Source organism: Cebus imitator, unplaced genomic scaffold, assembly GCF_001604975.1.
Source record: "Cebus imitator isolate Cc_AM_T3 unplaced genomic scaffold, Cebus_imitator-1.0 Scaffold78, whole genome shotgun sequence".
Classification (NCBI taxonomy): domain Eukaryota; kingdom Metazoa; phylum Chordata; class Mammalia; order Primates; family Cebidae; genus Cebus; species Cebus imitator.
Genome location: NW_016107393.1, coordinates 4,700,486 through 4,725,632, shown reverse-complemented (window position 1 = coordinate 4,725,632; position 25,147 = coordinate 4,700,486).

Genomic DNA, 25,147 nt, shown 5'->3' with positions numbered 1-25,147 from the left:
AAAAAAAAAAAAAAAAAAAAAAAAAGAAAATTCAGAGCCTAACTAGTAAATCAAAATTAAATGTAATATAACACAAAATTCAAATTATTGCTGCTGTGCTTACGGTACTTCTCATAGAATTATGACTTTGGAATGTTTGTAAAACTAGAACTCCATAAAACCTCATTGAGGTAAGTAATATTCCAGTCCCATTTTTAAAAGCAGAGGCGGATGTGTCTGAGAATTGGAAGAGATACTCAACAGCAGATTTCATTACAAAGAAAATCCGCCTTTTGCTGACTTCTTATGCCAGGTGATTTCTTCTGCTTGCAATGCAAAGGATTTGACATCTTAAAGGTTGTTATAATTTAGCTAAACAATTAAAAAAGGATTAGCAGGCTTTTTCCATCTCAAATTAATAGAAACTTCTACATTTAGGCCAGCATAGCTTTTATATTTCTGTTAGGCAACAGAGAATTATTTTCTAACACAATGTGTTATTTGCGTGGAATTCTGCTTGTATTTTTTGGTCAGGTTTACAACATGTTTAAAATGGAATATTATAGAGATTGATGTATTTGACATAACATTCTTAGAGATGTTTCTCCTCTACAAATTCTCGTAAAGATAATGCCTTGAAAGGTCTTCAAAAAAATAATCCCATGCTGTAGATTGACAGTAGGGGAAACATTTGTCCTCCATGGGTCATTGCATCTGGAATTTCTTTCATCCAGCAGGGCCCTAGTTATCCACATTCATCTCTGGGCAAGACAAAATTGCAACAGATCCATACCATCTTTGTTTAGCGTTGAATGCTACAAGAGTGATGTAAATACCATCACCAATTATCATTCACCAAATCCTGAATCTGTGAGGACATCTGTAAACTGCCATTTCTGACAAGGAGAGTAGAACTTTTGCTTTTTAAGTAGAATTTATTAAGGCAAAATTTGAATGCCATAAAACTGACTCATTTTAAGTGTATAATATGATGATTTTTACAAATTTAGAGTTGTGCCACCATCACCTCAATCTGATTTTAAAACAATTGCTTCACTTCATAGAGACCCTTTGACTTTTAAATTTGTGAAACAACTGCTCAAATAAGTGACTCCTATTTATGAAAACAATATAGAAATATGATTATAAATACTCTAAAGTTATTACTTAACTTGTGGATTTTTGTAGTCAGAGTAATGCCTAGAAATCTTTATTATTGAGTTCATAAGGTTTTCGGGTAACATGTAGTTGCTGTATTTTATTCAATCATGGAGACGGCTGAAATTGTAACTTAATTACTTGTATGTTGCATCAGTATTTACCCAAGTGGAATATTTTCCTAAAACAGGAAAAAAATTACAATTCATATTTCTACAAATAATTTTACAAGCTGATCTTTAGCCATTCTGAGAGATGAGAGTGTTTCTTTTTATAGAGCCATGAGGCTTGGAATCTATTTAGATAAATACTCAAGTCAGAAAGGACAAGACCCCATTGCTGAACTGAAACAACTGTTTCCATTGGTAGTCTATCTATCAGCACCAAAACTGGAAATGCCACTCCTCAAGAAAAAGGCCATCAATCCAAGCAGCTTTCTGAAATCAGGCAATTACTTAGTGGAGGCCTGACTCTTCTAAGAAAACTAACTTACAATTTCTGCATTTATAAATAAAATTTCTTTTCTGTGTATTTTAGTTTCCTAGTGCTGCCCTAGCAAAGTACCACAACCGGGGTGTTTTAAAACAATAGTAATTTATTCTCTCACAGATCTGGAAGCTAGACATCTGGAATTAAGGTGTCATCAAGGTCATGCTTCCTCTTTGGCTCTGGATAGAAGTCCTCCTGCTTCCTCCTACTTTCTGGTGGCAGCTACACATCCCTGGCATTCCTTGGCTTGAAACTGCATCACTCCAAATTCTGCCTTTGTTATCACATGATATTTTTCCCTGTGTCTATGGCCTCATTTTAACCTGGTTATATCTGCAAAAATCTTTTTTTTTTTTTAAAAAAAGGATATATTCACAGATTCTAGGGAATAGGATTTCAACATATCTTTTGGGGGAACACAGTTAAACACGCAACAATGTGAGCATTTAGGAATCATGAAATCCATGCATGTGCCTTTGTTGTAAAGGTTAAAGACTTTTCAAAGAGCAATGAATCCCTCTGAGGTTATATGTTCAGGTTGAAATGAGGTTGTGAGAGGTCAGGTATCTTCTCAGATCATGTAGTTCCTCCTGCATATTAAAACAACTAAAAAATAAAATGAGCCAAAAGTGAAATTTGTCTTTTTCTATTCTTTCAATATCTGAATAATTTTGTGGAATATATTTAGTTTTTATTGGTAATAAACATCCTTTATTTGTTAGTCTTTCATACAAAATACACATGCAAATATTCTGAAGTAAAACCATGATTCATTTCTTTCTCTTTGTACCTTTGCTTTATAGCTGTTGAGAGCCGTCTTCTTTTGCAGTTCAATGTGAGTTAGAAAGTACAGTTTCTATAGAAACAAATATCAAAGATCAGTATATGAGTTGTACATATTTCAAGCACTTGGGCCTTATCTCTCATCCCCCCAGTCAGAGTCTTCTCCAGGCATTGTTTACACAGCTTTGTCTTACAGGCTGATATTAATTTTATGATTGTGATAGGTAACAGGATGTTAAATAGGGCTCTTCCTGTTTGAGTTCCTGCAGAGGCCCAAACAAGAGTTGACAAGTATGTCCCCACCTTCAAAGTGGGGTGCTAACCAACTTCAACAGACTGGTACAAGAGGGAGACTTTGCTTCCCTTAGCAAACTACTCTTCCAGCTTTTAAAGAAGTTAAGAAGGCTCAAGAGAGGAGAAAGGGTTTAGAAGAGGATTCTTAAAGAGCAGTGTCATGGGACTGTGATTCTTTCTGAGGAAGAGAGGGTTGAGAGGTGTACCCTTGTTATCTAAAGTCAAGTGGGAGTCGCTTTAAGGAGGCCATGCGGAATTTCATATGCGTCTCCCCTATGAACTGCAGTCATGCCTGAGTCTCATGATGACAAGTGGCTGGCTGAAGCAAACCATAGTGACAGAGGAGAGTTCTGCTCTTGGAAGTAACTGCATGGCCTACAGGGGCCAGGATGAGGACTACATATGAGAACTACCTGGGGTTTTCTTGGGCTCTGTCCCAGAAGGCTGGAGGGCGAGGGAAGCCTCTGCAGAAAGTCTAGAGGTGACTAGACAATCAAGGGCTGGGGGAGACACAATGGAAACAGCAGAGAACTTGAGAAAAGCAGGTGAGATATCGCTAGAGATGAGGGATCTCAGAAAAGCCCAAGAAAACACCCACAAGAGAGAGTCACTTTAAAAACTTGCCAAACCCTCCGAAGAATTGAAGTCATGGACCTTTCAAGGGGGAGGAAAATAATCAGTTCTGCAAAAACAGCTCTAAATGATTGTGATGGAGAAATAAGAAAGCTGGCTTCTAATTTTAAAATATGTTTTATTTTCTTTTAAAAACACATGGATGCAGGGAGGGAAGCATCACCAATTGGGGCCTGTTGTGGGGTAGGGGGTTAGGGGAGGGATAGCAGGGGGTGGGGGGATTGCAGAGGGATAGCATTGGGAGAAATACCTAATGTAGATGATGGAGGGATGGATGCAGCAAACCACTGTGGCACGTGTATACCTATGTACAAACCTGCACGTTCTGCACATGCACCCCAGAACTTAAAGTATAATTTAAAAAAAAAGTAAAAAAAAAAAAAAATACCCCAAATATCCTTATGTGTTATGGGTATTCTTTTGTCAGGTAACAATTTTTTATAATGAAGAGAAAGCCCATGGAGGTCATTCACCAACATGCCATGTCATATATGTCATGTACATGTACACAGACTTCCAACGTTTAAATATTAAAAAGCATGTCTCTGTATTTTCTAAGCATTCTCTCAACGAATAAACCTCAACTCAAGGCAGTGTGGCAAAAACTATTGCTGTAATTGGAAACCTGTATTTCAGCAAGGTGGTGATTTACAATAGACAAAACTGTTGAATTTGTCTTGCCTGTTCTTCAACTGTACCTCTCATCCAAGAGGGGACGTATGTACACATGATGCAGTTTATACCTCTCTGTCATCTGTCCGCCACCATTACTAGTCTTTTCCAGGACTCAGAATTTAGACAGCAGTTCACAAAAAGAACTCAGGTCCTAGGGTGCTTCTTTTGGTACCAGAACACATGTTTTGGGATCAGGAAAATATGTTCTCTCTTAGAAACTGTGGAGACATTTTAGTCCTGCCCTATAGTTATCTCTTAGTAGAACATTTCTACTTAAAAGTTATGACCTCATTGTAGCCACTAATTCTCCTTATAATTTTACCTCCAAATAAATTCCTCTTTTCAACTTCTTTTTCTGGTAAATGACAGCACTGTTTTCCTTAGTTACTAAGAATTAAAATCATTGTCAGGTTTTACTTCTCCATCTACTGTGCATTTAATATCTAAGTTCTCTTCATGTTTTTTGAACAGCTCCCATAAATGTATCTTCTTTGGCAGTTTTATAAAGTTTCAGTAGTTGCCTGAATTTATTCAGTCTGCAAAGTTGTTTTCCCAGCCTCCAAGTTCCCCTGTCTTTTGGTTTATCCTGTATTCAGTAGCCAAATTTCTTTCTCTAAAACACAATTTCTGTTTATCACTCTGTGGTTAAGAAATATTTTGTGGCTTCCAGTGACCTCAGAATAAATGAAAAACTTCAGATGAAATTATAATACCATTCAGGCAGATGCAGCCTCTCTGAACCCCACCCATTATATACTTTAACCTTACTCTGGTAAAATACCTTTATAGTTTCTAAGGTAATTTCATTAATTCATTAAAAAATGCTTGCAACTCTGCTAGATTTGAGATACAGCAGTGAAAATGAAAGACATAGTCCTTGCGCACACATCATTTGGAGTCCAGAGAGACAGACAAATCAAACAAGTTTCATGTTTGGAAGTACCAGATGCAATAGGATAGGAGAGGCACAAAATACCGAGGCTTGGGTCATCAGCGAAGTCTTCTCAAAGATAGTTATACTCACACTGAGGCCAGCAGGCAAAGCAGGCATTTTCTAGTGAAGTGTGGTCAAGAAGTCTACCAGGTAGAAGGAAAATAATGAGTGAAGGTCTAGAGGTGAGGCTGAGCATGACTAGCTTATGTAATTGAAAGCAATTTTGCTTTGTTAAAATGTAGTGTATTGGTACCTAAGAGAGGCGAGGATAAATCTTGCAAGTTAGAATAAAAACTTGAACTTTATCTTAAGAAAAATGCGAAGCTATTTGGCATTTTAAAGAAAAGATGAGCAGATTTGCCACAGAAAGTATACTCTGGCTGGTGGTTGTAGCATGGGCCCAGGAAAGAAACAAAGGACGAGGTAGGAGACTGCTTCTGAAACCCAGATGTGAATTCATAGTGGACGAGGCTCGTGCAGAGGCAGTGAAGATGAAGGGAAAACAGTACTGTCATTTACCAGAATAAGGGAGTTTATCAGAAAGGGGAATTGATTACCAGTTTACCAGAAAGGGGAATGGATTTGAAAGAAAAAATATAAAGAGAATTAGAGGTTGCAATGAGGTCGTAATTCTAAGTAGCAGTGCAGTATTCCGGTGCTAATAACTGCAGGAAGCTATTTCCAACTTAAGCCCAAAAGGGGTAAGCAGGCAGGAACTCTGACCTTAAGACCAGTAACACATAGCCTGAGGCATATCCAGAGTGGGAAAAATATATATTGCCACTCACTGTTCTCCCTCGTTCCCTCCCTGTCGTCTTACGCCAATGCTCACTGTTGTTCTAACTCCAGCAGAAGACAGAAAGCAGTAGAGTTGTTGAGGCCATCCATGTTTGATCAAACCGCTGGGTCATGGAGCCAAATGAAGAATGAGGGCAAATAGAAAGTAACCTACACAAACTTACTGTTAGCGCTATTATGCATCTCTGGAGCTTTATCTTCCTTAAGCTCACAGTTGTGCTTAACAATTTTGGTCACTTGAAACTCTCCTTTTGTGGCCCATGACCCTGCAATCTACCTGTCTTTTATCTCAGCTTCCTTTGCAGTATCTCTCCCTTTATTTAAATGCTGATGTTCTCAGAGATATGGCTCTTCAAAGGCTGTTTTCCTTTCATTGGCCCTAAGTGAGTCTCATCTATTCCTATTGCTTCAGTCATCATCAACAGGTTCATAATTTCCAAGACTATTTCGAACTCAGATATTTTTTCCTGAGCTTCAGGCCCACTTCTTTGTCTGTCTTATGTGCATGTTTACTGAGAAGCCTCATAGACACCTGAAGATCAACATGTCAGAATTGAACTATCATATCTAACCTCAAATCCTTTCCACTCACATTTCCTACTTTAGCGAATGATACTATCATTCTTACAATTGCCCAAAATAGGAATTTTGGATTCATCCTTGACTTAACACAGTTGTAATTAGAATTTCTTTTCTTGATTTGTTCTAAAAAATTACAGGATACAAGTGCAGAACGTGCAGGTTTGTTACATAGGTCTATGTGCGCCATGGTGGCTTGCTGCACACATTGACCTGTCCTCTAAGTTCCCTCCCTACACCACCAACCCCCAACAGGCCCTAGTGTATGTTATTCCCCTTTCTGTGTCCATGTGTTCTCAATGTTCAACTTCCACTTATGAGTGAGAACATGCGGTTTTTGGTTTTCTGTTCTTGTGTTAGTTTGCTGAGGATGATGGCATCCAGCTTCATTCATGTCCCTGCAAATTGCATGATCTTAGTCCTTTTTTTGGCTGCATAGTATTCCATGGTGTATATGTGCTACCTTTTCGTTAACCAGTCTATTACTGATGGGCATTTGGGTTGGTTCTGTCTTTGCTATTGGTGTGCTTTTGCAGTGGCTGGTACTGTTTTTTCCTTCTTATATTTAGCGTTTCTTTCAGGAGCTCTTGCAGAACAGGCCTGGAGGTAATGAAATCACTAAGCATTTGCTTGTCTGGAAAGAATTTCATTTCTCCTTCACTTATGAAGCTTAGTTTGGCTGGATATGGCATTCTGGGTTGAAAATTCTTTTCTTTAAGAATATTGGATATTAGCCCCCAATCTCTTCTGGCTTGTAGAATTTCTGCTGCGAGGTCTGTCGTTAGTCTGATGGGCTCCCATTTGTTAATGTCCTGACCTTTCTCTCTAGCTGCCCTTAACAGTTTGCTTCATTTTGACCTTAGAGAATCTGATAATTATGTGTCTTGGGGTTGATCTTATTGTGGAATATTTTAATTGCGTTCTCTGTATTTCCTGTATTTGCATGTTGACCTGTCTTGCTAGGTTGGGGAAGTTCTCCTGGATAATATCCTGAAGTGTGTTTTCCGACTTGTTTCCACTCTCTCTGTCTCCTTCTGGTATTCCAATCAATGGTAGGTTCAGTCTTTTTATGAAGTCTCATATTTCTTGGAGGCTTTGTTCATCCCTTTTCATTCTTTTCTCTCTCTTCTTGTCTGCCGGTCTTATTTCAGTAAGGTGACTTCAAACTCTGATATCCTTTTTTCCACTTGGTTCATTTGATTGTTGATACTTGTGTATGCTTCATGACATTCTCATGCTGTGTTTTTCAGCTCAATCAGGTTATTTATATTCCTCTCTAAAATGGTTATTCTAGTTAGCAATTCCTCTAACTTTTTATCAAGGTTCTTAGCTTTTTTGCATTGGATTAGAACATGCTCCTTTAGTTCATCGTGTTTTTTTTTATTACCTATCTTCTGAAGCCTACTTCTGTCTATTCATCCATCTTATCCTCTGTCCAATTCTGTACCCTCAATGGAGAGACATTTGAAGGAGAATAGGCACTCTGGCCTTTTGGGTTTTCAGCATTTTTGTTGTTGTTGATTCTTTCTCATCTTTGTGAGGTTGTCAAGTTTCGGTCTTTGAGGCTGCTGATCTTTGGATAGGGTGTTTGGGGCCTATTTTGTTGTTGTTGATGCTGTTGTTGTCACTTTCTGCTTGTTTGTTTTTCCTTCAATAGTCAGGTCCCTCTTCTGTAGGGCTGCTGCCATTTGCTGGGTGTTCACTTCACCTTATTCACCTGATTTGCTCCCATGCCTGCAGAAGTCACTCAGGAGGCTGGAGAGCAGCAAAGATGGGTGCCTGCTCTTTCTTCTGGGACCTCTGACCTCAATGGGCATCAATCTGATGCCAGTAGGATCACTCTTATATAGGGTGTCTGACAACCCCTGTTGGAGAGCCTGACCCAGTTGAGTGGCATGGGGAGCAGGACCCATTTAACCAAGCACTTTGTCCGTTGGCAGAGAGGGTGTGTTTTGCTGGGGGAAAACCCACTGGTTTGCCTGGATTCCTCAGAACTACCAGGAAGAGAGGCCAAGTCAGCTGGTCCACAGAGACTGTGGCCACCCCTTCCCCTAAGGGCTCTGGCCCAAGGAGATCTGAATTCTGTCCCCAAGCCTCTGGCTGGAATTATTGGAGATCCTGCAGGGAAGCCCCAGCCACTGAGGAAGGATGGGTCGGGGTTGGGCCTGAAGAGGCACTCTGGCTGCAGACTGCCACAGCTGTGTGTTGGGCTGTGGGGCCAAATCTTGGGACCAAGCCATCCAGCTTCTCCGGCTTCAGCAGGGGAAAAGCACAACCTGGAGCTATAGAAATGGGTGCTGCCCTTCCCCCACCCAGGGAGCTTAGTGTGTTAGGCAGTCTGGAGTCCCAATGCTGGCTGCTGCCCCTCCCCCAAGGAGCTTAATGGGCTTAGACAGCAGGCAGCTGCAGGTGGTACTGGTCGCCCCTCCCCTAGGAGTTCAGTAGCCTTATGCAGTTTCCAGCTGAGAGGCTGTAAGAATTTATGCCGTTCCACCGTTGGGATACTAGACCCCAGTGGTATGGGTTTTCAAGGGGGATCTTCTGATCTGTGGGCTCCACAGTTCTGTGTAAAATGCAGTTTTCCTATCTGGGTGTGCTCACTCACCACCTTCCTTAGCTGGGGGAGGGGGTCGCCCTTCCCCAAGTGACTCTCAGGCACCACACTGCTCTTCCTTCTCTTCGTGGGTCATGCCAGATTTCTAGTCAATTTTGGTGACAGAACCTAGATACCTTGGTTGCAGGTGAAGGATTCATAGACTTGCTATGTTTTTTTCCTATGAGAGCCTCCCAATGGTGCTGCTTCTAGTTGGCCATCTTGGCCCTGCTTCCTGTAATTAGAATTTCTATCAATTGTATCTAAAGTATCTCTCAGTCTCCTCTCATTTCTTTCCAGCTAGAATCTTGACAGGCACAAGGGTAAACTAGGACTTGGTGAAAGCCTTTTCATAGGTGTGATGGAGGTAGAAGCCACATTATAGACAGACCAAGGGGTAAATGGGAGACAAGGAAAAGAAAATAGCAAGTAGACTATTCTTTCAAAAAAGTTAGCTAGTAAAGGATGAAGAGAGAAGGGGTGGCATCCACAAAGAAACATCCAGAGATGAAGATTTGTTATTTCATTATTTGTGAATATAACTCAGAGAAAGAGAGATTAAGGAGAGTAGAAAAAGATGCTACTCATGAAAGCATGGTCCCCTAGGAAGGTAAGAGAAAATAGTTTCCCCTAACAGAAGGTCTAGTGTTAGACAGAAGAGACCCTTTTCCACAGTCACAGAAGGAAAGTGCATTTAGGTATGCAGGGAAATCTGAATATGAGAATGAGATTATTCTGCTCTGATAGCTTCTCTTTTCCTTCTGAAGCTAAAAGCAATGCCACCTGACAAAAAATAAAATGAGTGATGGGTTTGGAGGTTTAAGAATGAAAGAGAAGCTTCTAAATATTTTTTGGGAAAAGGATTCTCAGAACTCTGAGAACGTAGTTAAGTTTGAAAATCATGCACTTAAACTGACACCAATCTGCAAGTTAATATGAAATTTCTCCAGACGAACAGGAGAAGTATAGGTATTATTTCTAAAAGGTGAAAAATTAGATTGAGCCAAGGCTGGGTTTTTCCAAGTATTCAGACTAAAGGACAATAGAAAAAAAGAGTCAGGGAATTAGAGAGTGAATATTTGAAATGATGCAATGTCAAATTTAGTCTGCATGGGGAAAGTAGTTGCAGGGAGAGAAGTCTAAATTCAAGGGACTAAAATGGCCCTAAAAGGCTGAAGACAGATGTGGTGGGGATAGTAGGTTGGAAATTGGTAACCAGGGAGTTGAATGTCTAATTTAATATTTCACTATAGTTCTGAATACTTGCAAAACCCAGGATGAATCCTGATGGGCAGCTGATGAGGAGAAAATAGAAAGTCATTGGACTTGAAGCTTGATGAGTGACCCCATATGGTGGTTCACATTACTCAAGTGATATCTTCTTTGCATACCCGAAGTCCAATTCTTTTTCAGTGCATTTTATTTGTAATTAATGTCTCATAAGCCAGTTAACAAATTGCAGTGTACCACAATATACATAGTAATTTAAATATGAGAGGGTATTCTTTAGTCTACAATTCAGTTCCAGTTTTTTTTTCTTTTTAAGTCATCTGAATCCTTTATTTAAACATATTAACTTGAAAAATATATTTTCAAAAACAGAAAACAGGTGGGCTTTTTAAACTAGCCAGGCTGCCCAGACAAGTTCCTCATTTGGTTTTCTAATTATAAAGCACAGAAGGAAGGTTTGGATTGAAGCTTTAATTTACCAGAGCTATACAGGATTCGTTTTCTACATGCAATCCAGTATTTGGCAGTTGTTAAATATTTGCTTTAACCATGAATTTATTTTGAGTACAACACAATTATACCTACTATCTCTGCATGGCTCTTTTAAGAATTGGCATACATTCATAATATTTAACTAGAACAATGAATGATTTAAAAATAGAAAATGCACAATTACTGTACTCTCTGGGAAACACATAAGCTTTGACAGAAAGTGGAATAAAAGTTGTGTAAAGAGCTTCAACACAATATTTAAAAAATCTTTCATTTTTATTAGCTTTAAATATATTTAGCTATTCAGTGGGATCACTCAAATACACACTTGAACTTCAAAAATGTGTGTCAGGCCTGTGATAAGGCCGTTAAATTTTTTTTCCCCTTGCAATTATAACAATTATACAAATAATGATAATATTGATTCACACATTTTTTCAGTTTATGCACATACACTATATTTATATATAGATGCACACACATATATGCATTGTGTGTATATGTGTGTATTTATATGTATGTGTGTATCTATCTACTTAAATCAATCTATTTGTATACTTACCCTCCTCTTGGTATATGAAAGTGACATTATCAGCCTTTGTTGAAAAGTTGTGTGGGTTATATTAAATTGGAAACACTCTCTGGCTCAGTTTCTTTTGTGACTAATGAGTAACTTGGGTGATGGAAATAAGAATACAGTATATGGTGAGTTTCTGGCTGAAAATAAAGATACAGTGTGTTTTGGTGCCAAAGAAATAAGAATGTTCAGTCAAAAGAATATGGACTTGGTCTCATTAACTTCATGTTATAAATCAGCTTAGACAACCACTGCCATTCATGAAACATCTATTGAAGGTCCACTATGTGTCAATCATGGAAGGTGTGGTGGTTAATACTGTTAATCTGATTGGACTGAAGGATGCAAAGTATTGATTCTGGGTGTGTCTGTGAGGGTGTTGCCAAGGAGATTAACATTTAAGCCAGTGGACTAAGAAAGGCAGATCCACCCTAAATCTGGGTGGGCGCCATCTAATTAGCTGTTAGCACAGCCGAATAAAGGAAGGCAGAACGTGAAAAGACTAGACTGCTTTGGTCTTCTGGCCTACATCTTTCTCCCATGCTGGATGCTTCCTGCTCTTGAACATCAGATGCCCAGTTTCTTCAGCTTTGGGATTTGGACTGAGTTCCTTGCTCCTCAGCTTGCAGATGGCATATTGTAGGACCCACCTTATGGGTGTTCGAGTCAATATTCCTTAATAAACTCCCCTTTATCTATTAGTTCTGTCACTTTAGAGAACTCTGACTAATACAGAAGATAGAGTGAGTAAGATACTGTTTTTGCCCAACATGAATTGGGTTTGTAACTGATCTAGTTACATTTAATGTTCTGTATATTACATGTGGAAATAACATGTATTCACATTTAAAATATTTTTTATAAATCAATTTATGCTGCGCTCAAGAATTTTCAAAAGTCTCAATAGTTTTTAGTTATAATTTACACTGATTCTCATACATCATTCCTATTAAGCTTATGAAAATGAAAATCTTTGCGTGTTTGGCCTTTTTATGACCTAGAGCATATTTTACGTTCATTTGATTGTATTTTCTTCAATGTTTTACAGATTGTTATTGCATTTCATAGCATTTATTTTGATCCTAGGGAAAAAGACTATTTGCAATTAGCAATAAATAATACAACATAAATGTAAAAACTCTGTTTTCTATGTAAGTAAGCTGACTTTTAGAAGAATTGTCAGAAAAAAAGCTGATATTCTAACTATGCGGTTTTTGTCTCGATTTATGTTTTTCCCTCAACCATTACAGATTATAGATGCTATGGATGTGACCAAACACTTAGTGTTAAGCATCTACAACAATTCAAACATGATTATTTGCTTTCCTATATTTTATAATCTGCAGATTATAATCTGAAGATACTTGTCAATAATCTTCTATAATGATAGATTATCTGACTGTATATAGGTACCATTAGAAGAACAAGAATATTCATATATCAATTAATTTGATTAAAGCTCTAATTTAAATTACAGTTTATTTAGAATATTTGAAATATGAATTATTCATGCTAGTTTTAATAATCTTATTTATTATGCTAATATGTTATTAAAATACTTGTCTGATTTGTAAAAACAAATCATATTGATTTTTAAAATATTTATTTTTGACAAATTATAATTATATATAATGATGGGATACACAGTGATGTTATAATCTATGCATACAGTGTGAAATGATTGAATCAAGCTAACTAACAAATTAATCACTTTAAACATGTATCATTTATTCCTCTTATCTTAATGCTACTTTGTACTCTTTGGCCAACATCTCCTCATTTCCCCAGGCCCTAGCCTCTGGTAACCACTATTCTACTCTCTGGTTTTATGAGTTCGATTGTTCTAGATTTCACATATAAGTGAGATCATATGATAGTGGGCTCTCTGTGCCTGCCTTATTTCAAATAATATACTGTCCTCTTAGTACAATGTTGCAAATGACAGAGTTTTCTTCTCTTTAAAGATTAAATAGTGTTTCATTATATATATATATACACATCATATTTTCTTTATCCATTCTTCCACAGATAGTTAGGTGATTCCATATTTTGGCAATTTTGAGTAATGCTTTAATGAACATAAGCAAGCAGTTCCCTCTTTGACAGACATACTGATTTCAAGTCTTTAGGATATATATCCAGAAATGAGAATACTGAATCATATGGTAATTTGATTTTTAGATTTTTGAGGAAATTTCATATAGTTTGCCATAATGGCTGTACTAATTTACATTCCCACCAACAGTGTACAAGGGTTCTCTTTCCTCTGCTTCCTCACCAGCATCTGTTATATTTTTTCTTTTTGGTAATAGCCATTTTAACTAGTAAGATGATATTTCATTGTGGTTTTAATTAAAATTTATTTAATAATTAATGATAAACATTTTTCATATATCCATTGGTCATTTGTATATCTTCTTTTAAGAAATGTCTATTCGTATTTTAAAATCAGATTATTTGCAGGTTTTTGTTTATTTTTTAGTTTTACTATTGAGTTTTAGGAGTGTTTTAAGTATTTTGGCTATTAACTCCTTATCAGATAAATGGTTTGCAAATATGTTTTGCCTGTTCTGTATGTAGGTTGTCTTTTTAGTCTGTTGTTTCCTCTACTGTGCAGCTCTTTAGTTTGATGTAGTCTCTTGTTATGTTTGCTTTTATTTTCTGTGCTTTTAGCGTCATATCTAAGAAATCACTCTTAAGCCCAATGCCATAAAGATTTCACCCCATGGTTTCTTTTAGGAGTTTTGTAGCTTCAGGTCTTATGTTTAATTTTTAATCCATTTTCAGTTGACTTTTGTGTGTGGTATAAGGGCCCAATTTCTTATTCCAGCACTATTTGTTGAAGAAACTATTCTTTCCCCATTGTGTATTCTTGGCACCCTTGTTAAGGATTAGTTGACCATATATTGTGGGCTTATTTCTGGGCTCACTATTTTATACTGTTAGTCTACATGCCTACCTTTAGGATAATACCATACTGTTTTAATTTCTGTAGCTTTGTAATATATTTTGAAATCAGGAAGTGTTATGCCTCAAGCCTTGTTCTTCTTTCTGAAGATTGTTTTGGCTATTCAGGGTTCTTTGTGGTTCCATATTAATTTTAGGACTTTTTCTCCCTATTTTTGTAAAAAATGCCATTAGGATTTCTGTAGGGATTTCATTGACTCCACAGTTAATGTTAGGTAGTAGGATGAGACACAAATGGTCCCTGACTTACAATGATCCCTGACTTGCTTATTATTTTTTGACTTTATGATGGTGAAAAAGTGATACTCATTCAGTAGAAACTGTACTTGAGTAGCCATAAAGCCATTCTGTTTTCACTTTCTGTACAACAAATTACATGAAATAGTCAATACTTCATTATAAATTAGGCTTTGCGTAAGATGATTTTGCACAATTGAAGGCTAATGTACACATTCTGAGCACACGTAATCTAGGCTAGGCTAAACTATGATGTTCAGTAAGTTAAGTGTATTAAATGCATTCTTGACTTAACAATATTTTCAACTTACAATGGGTCTTTTGGGATGGAATACCACCATAAGTCAAGGTACATCTTTATTCAGTATGATTTCAATATTCTTAAATTGTTTAGACTTGTTTTATGACCTAACATGTACTCTTTTCTGGAGAATATTCCATGTGTGCTTGAGAAGAATGTATACTCTGTTGCTGTTTGGTGGAATACTCTGTATATAACGGTTTGGTTCACTTGGTCTATTCTATCTGGATGTTCTTTGCATTACTGAAAGTGAGGTATTGATGTAGCCTACTATTAAATATTATTACATTGCTATGTATTTATCCCTTCAGTTCCATCAATGTTTCCTTTAAATATTTAAGTGCTCTGTTTGGGGGTGCATAGGTGCATTTATAATTGTTATATTTTTCTGGTGAACTGACATTTTTATTATTAAATAATATCACTTCTTTGTTTCTTGTGATGGTTTTTGACTTAAAATCTATTTTGTCTAATATAGGTATAGCCAGCTCTGCTCTCTATTGGTTATAATTTACATGAAATATCTTTTTTCATTTCTTCACTTTCAGCCTATGCATGTTATCTTAAATCTAAAGTGAGCCTCCTGTAGACAGCATATAATTAAATCTTGTTTTTTTAATGCATATAGCCAGTCTGTATCTTTCGATTGAGGAGTTTAATTCATTTATATTTAAAGGAACTATTGATAGGGAGGATTTACTGCTATTTTGTTAATTTTTGTTTTGTCTTTTAGCTCTCTTGTTTTTCTTTTTCCTCTTATCTTAGGTTGATGCTATGATTTAAACTAGTTTAAAATTCTGTGAATTCTTCATCTTCATTTTGAGAAGGCAGTATATACTTCAGGTTACATAAGTTGAATATACACATATACATATTCATACTACCTTCATATATTACATACAATGCACATATAAATATATATATATAAACATACTCGAAGTTTATATGTATAGGTATGGGTCTACAGCTGAAGACAATTCTGTGCATGTGTGTGTTAAGGAAATATTTGTATTAACTTCATTAAAACTGAAATTTATTATAGGGTTAAGATTTAATATTTGATATTTAAAATGTCACAACATTTTGGCTAATTTTCCTTAACTTTTACTTTAAGTTCAGGGGTACATGTGTAGATATGTTACAGAGAAAAACTTTTGTCATAGGGATTTATTGTGCAGATTATTTCATCTCTCAGGTGTTAAGCCTAGTAACTGATAGCTATTTTTCTTGAGCCTCTTCCTCCTCCCACTCTTCACCCTCTGATATGTCCCAGTGTGTATTGTTCCCCTCTATGCGTCCATGTATTCTCATCATTTAGCTCCCAGTTATAAGTGAGAACATGTGTTATTTGGTTTTCTGTTCAGGCATTAGTTTGCTAGGTATAATAGCCTCCTCTCCATCCAAGTCCCTGCAAAGGACATGATCTCATTCTTTTTCATGGCTGCACAGTATTCCATGGTATATATGTAACACATTTTCTTTATTCAGTCTATCATTGATGAGCATTTAGGTTGATTCCATATCTTTGCTATTGTAAATAGTGCTATAACAAATATATGAATGCATGTGTCTTTTTAACGGAACAATTTATATTCCTTTGGATATATCATCAGTAATGGGATTGCTGAATTGAGTGTTTTTTCTGTTTTTAGGTCTTTGAGGACTCACCACACTGTCTTCCACAATGGTTGAACTAATTTATACTCCCACCAACAATGTATAAACAACCTTGCCAGCATCTGTTATTAGTATTTTTTGACTTTTTAATAGTAGCCACTAACTGGTGTAAGATGGTATGTCACTGTGATTTTCATTTGCATTATTCTAATGATCAGTGATGTTGAGCTTTTTCAATATGCTTATTGGCTGCATTTATGTCTTCTTTTGAAAAGTGACTGTTCATGTCTTTTGCTCACTTTTTAATGGTGTTGTTTTTCTCTCGTAAATTTGTTTAAGTTCCTTGTATATACTGGATATTAGACTTTTGTCAGATGCATAATTTACAAAATTTTTCTCCCATTCTGTATGGTGAATTTTGGATAACTTTCTGCAATTATTTATAATGTGATAAAATGTTATTTGCCAATATCATTATGCCTCAATATACATATGTTACACATATTATTTCATAGATATCAAAATATATTTTGGAATTTTTAAAAAGAATATGATTGATTAAAATAAAATTATTTGATTTCTGTAAGTACATTGAAACTCTAAGACAACTGACAATACCACATGATCTGTCATAAGACACTCCATTAAAAAAAGAAAAAACAAAATTTAATTTAGGAGAAAGTGGTGAAATGGTTGCTTGTTAGGCTGTTAATTCATATATTCTTAAAAGCAGTTCTTGCCTTCCACTCTTTAATGGTTGTAGCTATTGCTGTGTTTGGTTAGTGGACACATACATAGTACTACGAATTAGTGGCATATCTCTAGGGGAAGGGAGTGGAGGTTATATTTTCTTAGTTTTCACATATTTCAGTCAATTAACAAATAGTTATTATTCATTCAACAAATATGCCAACTATATGCCAAGTACTGCTCTAGCCAACTATGAAAATATAAAAAAGATTCTTACTCGTATTGAATTGATTTTATATTCATAGAAGACAAGCAATATAAAAGTAAGAATGTGAACAAACTAAGGGAAAATAAAAATCAGTGATGTAGCCACTATATTGAATGAAAGCATGAATCCTGTTTCTCTGTTTATGTTGCAGGTGATCTGTGTTCCAAGTGGCCACATCATTTTCTCTCTCAATTGCTGGAAATCTAAAATCTCAAGTCCTCTTGGGATCTTTTTCTCTGTAGACAACCCTCTTTGGTAGCATTTAAAAGGGATCTAGGCTGGCATTCTCTCCTGTGACCTCAAGTTAAGAGGGAGTACTTGTGTATTCTTTCTTGTAATACATTCTGAGAGTGCATATCATTCCCAATTCAGCCTCCTCTTCCTGCTACTATGCCAGAGTAGCTTGTCTTGTGCCTTTAGGCATTTCTAGGTATCACTCTGTGTCCCACGATTCCAGAGGACATAGGTCAAGACAACTGAGTAGTCTTTCCAAAGCCTTTCCACAGCCAGAAAAGAGGGTGATGCATTCCCCTCCATTATTTTTTCCTTAATGTATATATCTGGAAGGAAGCGCTGGTAGTACACCATTAATTTCCTCTGAAAAAATAGTATCTAATTTCCATATCTCTCCTGACCCCTGTAACTCCTTTTGTAGACTATAGGTTGATGGTTAGCCAAGAGCTGCAAAACCAGGTTGTCCACCTCCTTTAAAAGTCCTACACTGGTGGTCTAGCCCTATAGAATGTTGGAATATTTTCACCTCCTGTTTTGTGAACTCAGCTAAAACTTTGGTAATGATTGCCGATTTAAGGTCTTGTAAGATCAGTATGATGCAGAAAATTAAAATAAATTGATGTGGTAGAGTCACTGGAAAGCTCCTTCAGATTGGATTGTCCAGGAAGGATTCTATTGACCAAAGAGAATGTGCCATGAGAAGATCAGGTAATGGAGTACTCTGAAGAGAGGAAAGAGCTAGTGAGGAGGGCCAAAGGCAAGACGAAATGACTTGAGACCACAGAATGAGCATAAAACAGTGTGGGAGGAGTGAGTAAATGAAGGAAAGTGATGAGGTCAGATTATAAACCAGAGGCCAGTTTTGTTGGTCTTTGAAAGTGAGAGAAAGATTTTTAAGCTGATCAGCTAAAAGTGGAAGGCAAAGTAAAGGGAGAACAAAAACTAACTACTCAATAACCAACTGAGTCCATGATAGTCATTACAAAAACAGAGCAGAAAAGAGTTCATGCCCGTTCATGGGGAGGAATTATGTAGCTTGACATCAGGCCAAGAAAAAAAGACTTTGAAGCTTATGACACTAAGCTTGCAAAATGTATGACTCCTAGATTATTAAGTTCAAACATTCACTTTTGGAAAATTAAACATCTTTTTTAGCATTTAAAATGTTTACATTCATGCTATTTCCTATGCTCCTTCCTTTGCCATCATACCAGCTGTTCTGATTTAAAAACCTGCCTTATTATGTGCTTGGTTTTCAGGTCTCATTGAGAAGGTAACAGATTATAAATAATCCTCTGTGCTTTGCAATGACTTAAACTCTGTACTGCTTATCAAGTGATGTAAATAGGAAATACTTTCATTCTAGAATCTCAAGAGTTGGGAGCTGAGATGAGGCTGTGCACATCCTTGGAGGAGCTAAGTGCTGCACTTCCTGACAGGAAATGTCATTTGTAAGAGTATTACAAACGTCTGTCTATATTTGGTAAAGTGAGTCATGAGTAAGGCCATCAGGATAAAGGAACTGAGTTCAAGTTGCACAAAGAAATGAAAACATGGTGTGTAAAGGGAAACCATGAGGCTTCAAGGGTTCAAGAAGGAATCTTCATTTACTTCTAGTTTGTCAGGAAGTGGTGAAGAGGAGCCTGTGACTGAAGGAGAAGCTCTTAGGGCCAAGAGAAAAGATGGAAAGCAGAAGTATTAGATGTTGAAACACTATTTGGAGCATGATGGTTAACAGCATCAGCTCTGGAGCCAAACTCCCTGGGTCAAACCTGGTTCTCACTGACAAGTTATGTGACCAATACATCACTGATCTCTCTTTGACTCAATCTCTTACCTGTGAATGGGAACAATGATGCTGCAAACCTCCTTGGGTTGCTAAGAATCCAATGAGTATGTTGAAATCACTCTTACTCTCAATTTCATGATCAAGTTGGCTGATCACATCTCAAGATGTCTGGATTTTCCCCTTAGGTACTCGAGGTCGGAATCAGGTTTGGGAGTGAAGATGAATTTAAAAGAAAAGGGGGAACTGAGTGATGGTGGAGACGGAGCTAGCTACCATGTGTTTAGGAAGGCCGACTTCTCAATAAGAACAGGGACGAAGGCAAAGGAAGATCAAAACAGCATACCTAAAGCAGCCTAGGATCAGAAGTGACAGATCTGTCATTGAGAGGAAAGGCAGAGGCAGGGGAATGGGAGGGGTGTTGAGGGATGGTCTGATAGATTGGGGAGTCAAGAGTATGCAGCGGGTGTGTTCTGGAATAGCTGCAGCTAAACTCATGCCTGAAGAAAATGCATTAAGCCTATAGCATGCTTTGAGAACAGAGTGTTGATCAAAGTCAGTTTGGAAAGAAATTCAGAAAAAGGCCATCAAGAATTCCTAAGATAGCAAGGTCAAGAGGCAAAGATAAGGTCATCAAGAAGTCATCTCATTTTCAAAATGATTGTCTTTTTGGATTTAAATCTATGCTTACTAAAGAATTTCAAAAGTTAACAAATTTTTCAGAACTTTTAGTGGGTGTAATTTAGACTTTCTTTGCTCTCTACTCCACAAACAGTTATATAAGAAGTAACTTTAAATATACACGCTTTAGAGCAGATTTGGATATTAATATATAGAGGAAGCAATTTTGTTAGCAGGAAACTGATTTTCTCTTTATTGGAGTATCATTGGCTTACATAAAACATTCCAATTCCCCTTTTTAAAGGCAGCTGAAGAAAACTGGAATACTTTGTGGAATGAATCAAGATAATAAGAGTCTGAAAGGTAGAAGCAGAAAAGTAGAAATGATGTGTGGACCCCAGAAAACCATAACATAGGACTTGTTAGGTTCCCAATTTCAGTTCACATGGGACCAGTGCGGCAGGGGCCAGATTTGCTTAGAAGCAAAAGGAAGGAAAACAGAAATGAAATATATCAAAGTTAAAGGTATTTTATAAATGGTTCAACACCCCCTACCCCCTGCATACCCTGCTGCTTTGTCTAAATGGATGCAGTGTTGGGGATGCTACCTCCTCTACATCAAGAATCCTTTTTGAGCAATACCACCACAGAGGTCACAGCACAAAGCCTGATGTCTAATTCAGTACCTGTCTTCCAATTTTGTGATCTAAATAATGAAACCAAGATTTCTAAAGTCAACATTTGCAACGTAAATAAATATTAATAATAAATAGATGTTAAATATTAACATACTTGCAAATTATCATTTTCAATAGTTTGAGAAATCTATAGGACATATTCTAAATCCCTGTGAAATATGTTATCTTGGTAATCTGGAAAAAAAATGTTCTGACAGTAAGAAGCCCACACATTGCTTGCTTCAAATGTCATTTTGACCCAACTTAAGGAAACTTTCACAAAAGGTCGGTCACTGTTAAAATGGCAAAAAAGCAAAGGATTACTGAAGTTCAAATGTATCTTAAAGACAATAATTGATTGGCTTCCTGAAGGACTTTTTCATAGAGAGAATTTATAGATGACTGGGGAATTACTGTTAACATTAACTAAATGGGTGCATAGTTGTTTTCTTCAAGCCAATAAACCCCCAAATTCACTTAACAACAGAATTTTAATTTCTCTGAAAGTTCCAGATATAAGTTCAGTTACTAGAGAGAGGAGCCTGCATAGAGGATTGTTAAAGATGCACAAAAAGCTTTAAAAAGATTTTGAACAAAATGAGTATTATGAATCAGACTGTCACATTATGCTTTATTCTCATTACCATTCAGTCTCTTGTTCTTTTCTATTAACACTTGTTGAAACTAGTGTTTTATAACCCACAATATCTACAAATTTATGTTCCTCATTTTCCCCAGAACTTCCATGTTCATAATGTGGGTATCGTCTATTCTGGAGAGAATTATTTAGAACAGTGGTTCTCAACCTATTTATATTGAAGGGCCAGCTTTTTTGATGTTTTATTTTTGTTTGTAATCCGTTGAGTATCAACTCTATTATACAGTACAGAGAAGATCTATTGCTGGCAAAAGGAAATTAATAAGAGAAAGGCATATGGACATAACCATATGTTTATTATTAAATTGAATAGTTATTCTGTCAAATTGCTATACAAATTTTTAAATGCTTAGTCTCAATGTTTATACTTATCCCCTTATAGACTAGTAACAGTTCTCAGATTGGTACTGGTCCACCGTTCACAATTTGAGTAGCATTCACTTAGGGGCTTCAGATGATCCCAAGCTGTCATGATTCCCTATAGTATAGAGAGACACTGAGTTATGAGGATTGATTCCATGCAGTAGTTATAGCAATAAACACTCTGTTATTTATGTAGCATGTTTTCACTTCCCAAAGTGTTTGCATATTCATACTTCTATTTATCTTCAGAACAGACTACATGGCAGGTAGAGGAAAGCTCATTACTTTGCCAGCAAGAAGCCAAAATGTCTTCATCATGAAAATGCATTAAGTGTACATGTTTTAGCATATTATTTTCTACTGTTGTACTGTAAAAATCTGGACAAAAGACACAGTGAACTGAGTTACTGACCTTTTTATTTAATTCAAGAAACATTTACTGAGTGTTCATATGTGTCATGCACTGAGTCTGGCTTCTTTGGAGAATCTGAGAGGTATATAAGATGTTGTTTATATTCTGATAGGGTATATGAAGCATACAATCATTAAGTTTAGTGCAAGGCAAATATGATAGAGATATTATATGGGTATGAAACCCAAGTGCTATAAGATTTTAGAAGGAGAGGTTAATTTTAACTGCAGAGAGTAGCATTTGGATTTGGTGTTGATGTAGAGTAGCTTCCACAATTGCTGAAATGGCTTTTGATGAAGAGGTTGAAAAACATGAGCAAAGCCACAGAAGTATGTAAAAACAAGGGGCCTATAGAAACGAGTTCATCTTGGCTGGATTTTGGGTATGTGAGAATGATTTCTTGGCAGTACAGCTGTGAAGCTAGCTATGTGCTAAATCATGGAAGAACTTAGAAAGCTGAAGAGTCTGGGTGCCTTTTCTATCCCACAGGTGTGACTACATTGCTGAGTGTGGTCTCTCTGCTCTCTCAAGCTGTACCTGGACTTAACACTTAATCACAGGCACAGAAGGCAATCTTCGCCTCACAAAGGCTAGCAAAAAGAGACATTAGAGAAGGTTTGATGAGAAACAAAAAGAGAATTCTATCACACAATATAAAAAAAAGGATCAGAAATTCTCATTAAACACTGTCCTTTCCAACAACTCACCAAATTTTCTTGTTGGCTCTCAAGATGATTCATCTTTCCCTTAACTTTTCCTTCTCCCAGAAAAATTTTAGATCTCATATTTCATATAATCTTTTATTTGCACATTCCTCATCGCATTCAGTAAAGCGAGAACTGTCATTAATATTATCTTCCTTAGAATCTCTATGGAGAAAGTATAAATAACATTGAGATCTCTTTCTTTCTCTAATTTGAATGGAGACATACTGCGATGTTAGTTGATGGCTGGCGTTGAAATAGTTATGTACAGTAGAAGTGGAGGTCCAGTGAGAAGCGGAGAAAGTCACTGGAGAGTGAAGAAGCAAAGGGAGAAACAAGGGCAATAGAAAACACATGGTGTTTGAGAGACATGAAGAACAACTCCTGACCATGACTTCCCACTGTTAACTCTAGCTGCAATTGGACTCTTTTTGTTTAACTACCTGCACAATCATTATTTATAGACTTAAAATAAATTTAGTTTTATTTTATTTAGCTTTAACGAGGTTTCGATCATGCAGGTTCATTGCACTTCTTACCTGGATATCAAATAAGAGGAAAATAATAACCATATAAATTACCTTCAAATATGAAATCACAAATAGTATAACAGAGACCAGGCATTAACATCTCCAGAACAATCCTGGTCCTATTTCTCCCTCTACTCTTCATGAAACAGAATAGGGCATATGCAGTTATAAGTGGCAAAACCTTTATTTTTGAAAGTTAAATTTCCTAATAAATAAACTGGGTGAAGGAGGAAGAAGTACTCTGAAAAATAATGGCATTGGTGTGGTACATGTATGTACTGCTTTGCAGCTCCCTATACTTTCTTCAGGTTTCTGAAATATGATGAAGAAAACTTACTTAACAATATAATAGTTATTTAATTCAGATATGAATTTACGATTTAAGTAAAATAAATCATTTTCTTCTCAAATGAAGTAAAAATGATAAAGCTGACAGGCATATGGTAAAATGACATTTTCTTTTCTTTTCTTTTTTTGAGACAGCACGTAGCTCTGTCACCCAGGCTGGAGTGCAGTGGCATGAGCTCAGCTCACTGCAACCTTTGCTTCCTGGGTCCACTAAGTGATTATCATGCCTCAGCCTCCTTCATAGCTGGGATCACTGACATGTGCCACCATGCCTGGCATATGTGTGTGTGTGTGCATGTGTGTGTGTGTGTGCGTGTATGTTTTAGTAGAGACAGAGTTTCGCCATGTTGCCTGGGCTGGTCTTGAACTCCTGGGCTCCAGTGATCCACCCATCTCTGCCTCCCAAGGTGTTAGGATTACAGGTGTGAGCCAACCTGCCCAGACTAAATGACACAATTTTGACCCTACTAGTAGTCTTCAGGCTGAAGTATGCGAAATGCTTCCTGTACTCAGAATAGAGACTCCCACCAGTTGTACTCTTAAGTTGTGTGCATTGTCAAATGTGTGCATTTGGCCATAAGGATACTCGTAAATACAATACCCTCAGGAAAGTGTAATGAGGGCTTATGGCTATACAATCAAGAGAAGAGATAAAGTCACAAGCGTAGGACAGAACAGGCAGTAGGTTTCAGAACTCTGAATTTTATGATTAAAAAGGGCTAGTTGCTAATAAAATTCAGTGATTATGACATGATTTTCTCAACTATACTTAAAGTGACACCAAGGTTACCGAAATCAAATATTTTAATGAATTCACAAAGACCAGAAGGCATTTCTAGATTTCCCAGCTGCAAGGGATCTAAAACACAACTATTACATTTGGCTCAACAGAATAGCAAAGCAAACTGGTTATTGCTGTTGACATTACAGGGAAGAGTTAAAATTGCTTTATTGCCTTTAGTGATGAAAGTGGACAGCAGTATAGCAATATGTAATAAGGTGAGTTTAGTTTTATGTTCTGAGAACAATCTGCTTTACCTTTATGGTTTAATTCTTTAAACTGTTTCTGATTTAAGTAATTACAAACGATGGCTGGCAAGTGACAGTTATAACCACTATGGCAAATGGCTTTGTTGTAGAGTTGTGGTCTACTCCCAAGTACTATTACGTTGGACTTCTAGGAAATTTAGTGTGAGTGAGGATGGCATGTGAAACAAATGCCTCCTGACTTACACTGAGCTTATAAAGATCTCGCTCAAGCAAGAAGAGCTTAGCTTGTGGCAAGTGGTACTTCACAAGCAGTAGTACATATAACACTGGTGAGGCTTGACTTGCTATGAGACAATAACATACATTTTGTTTGAATAGTTCTATTTTTATTTGGAATTAATATGTAAAAATAAATAAGATCACATGATATCCATGATTTCATGGATATTATGGCTTATGATGATCTCTTTTGTAAAGTCCATAATAGAAAAAACATTAAATAACAGTATAAGTGGTAGGTGGTGGAAAGG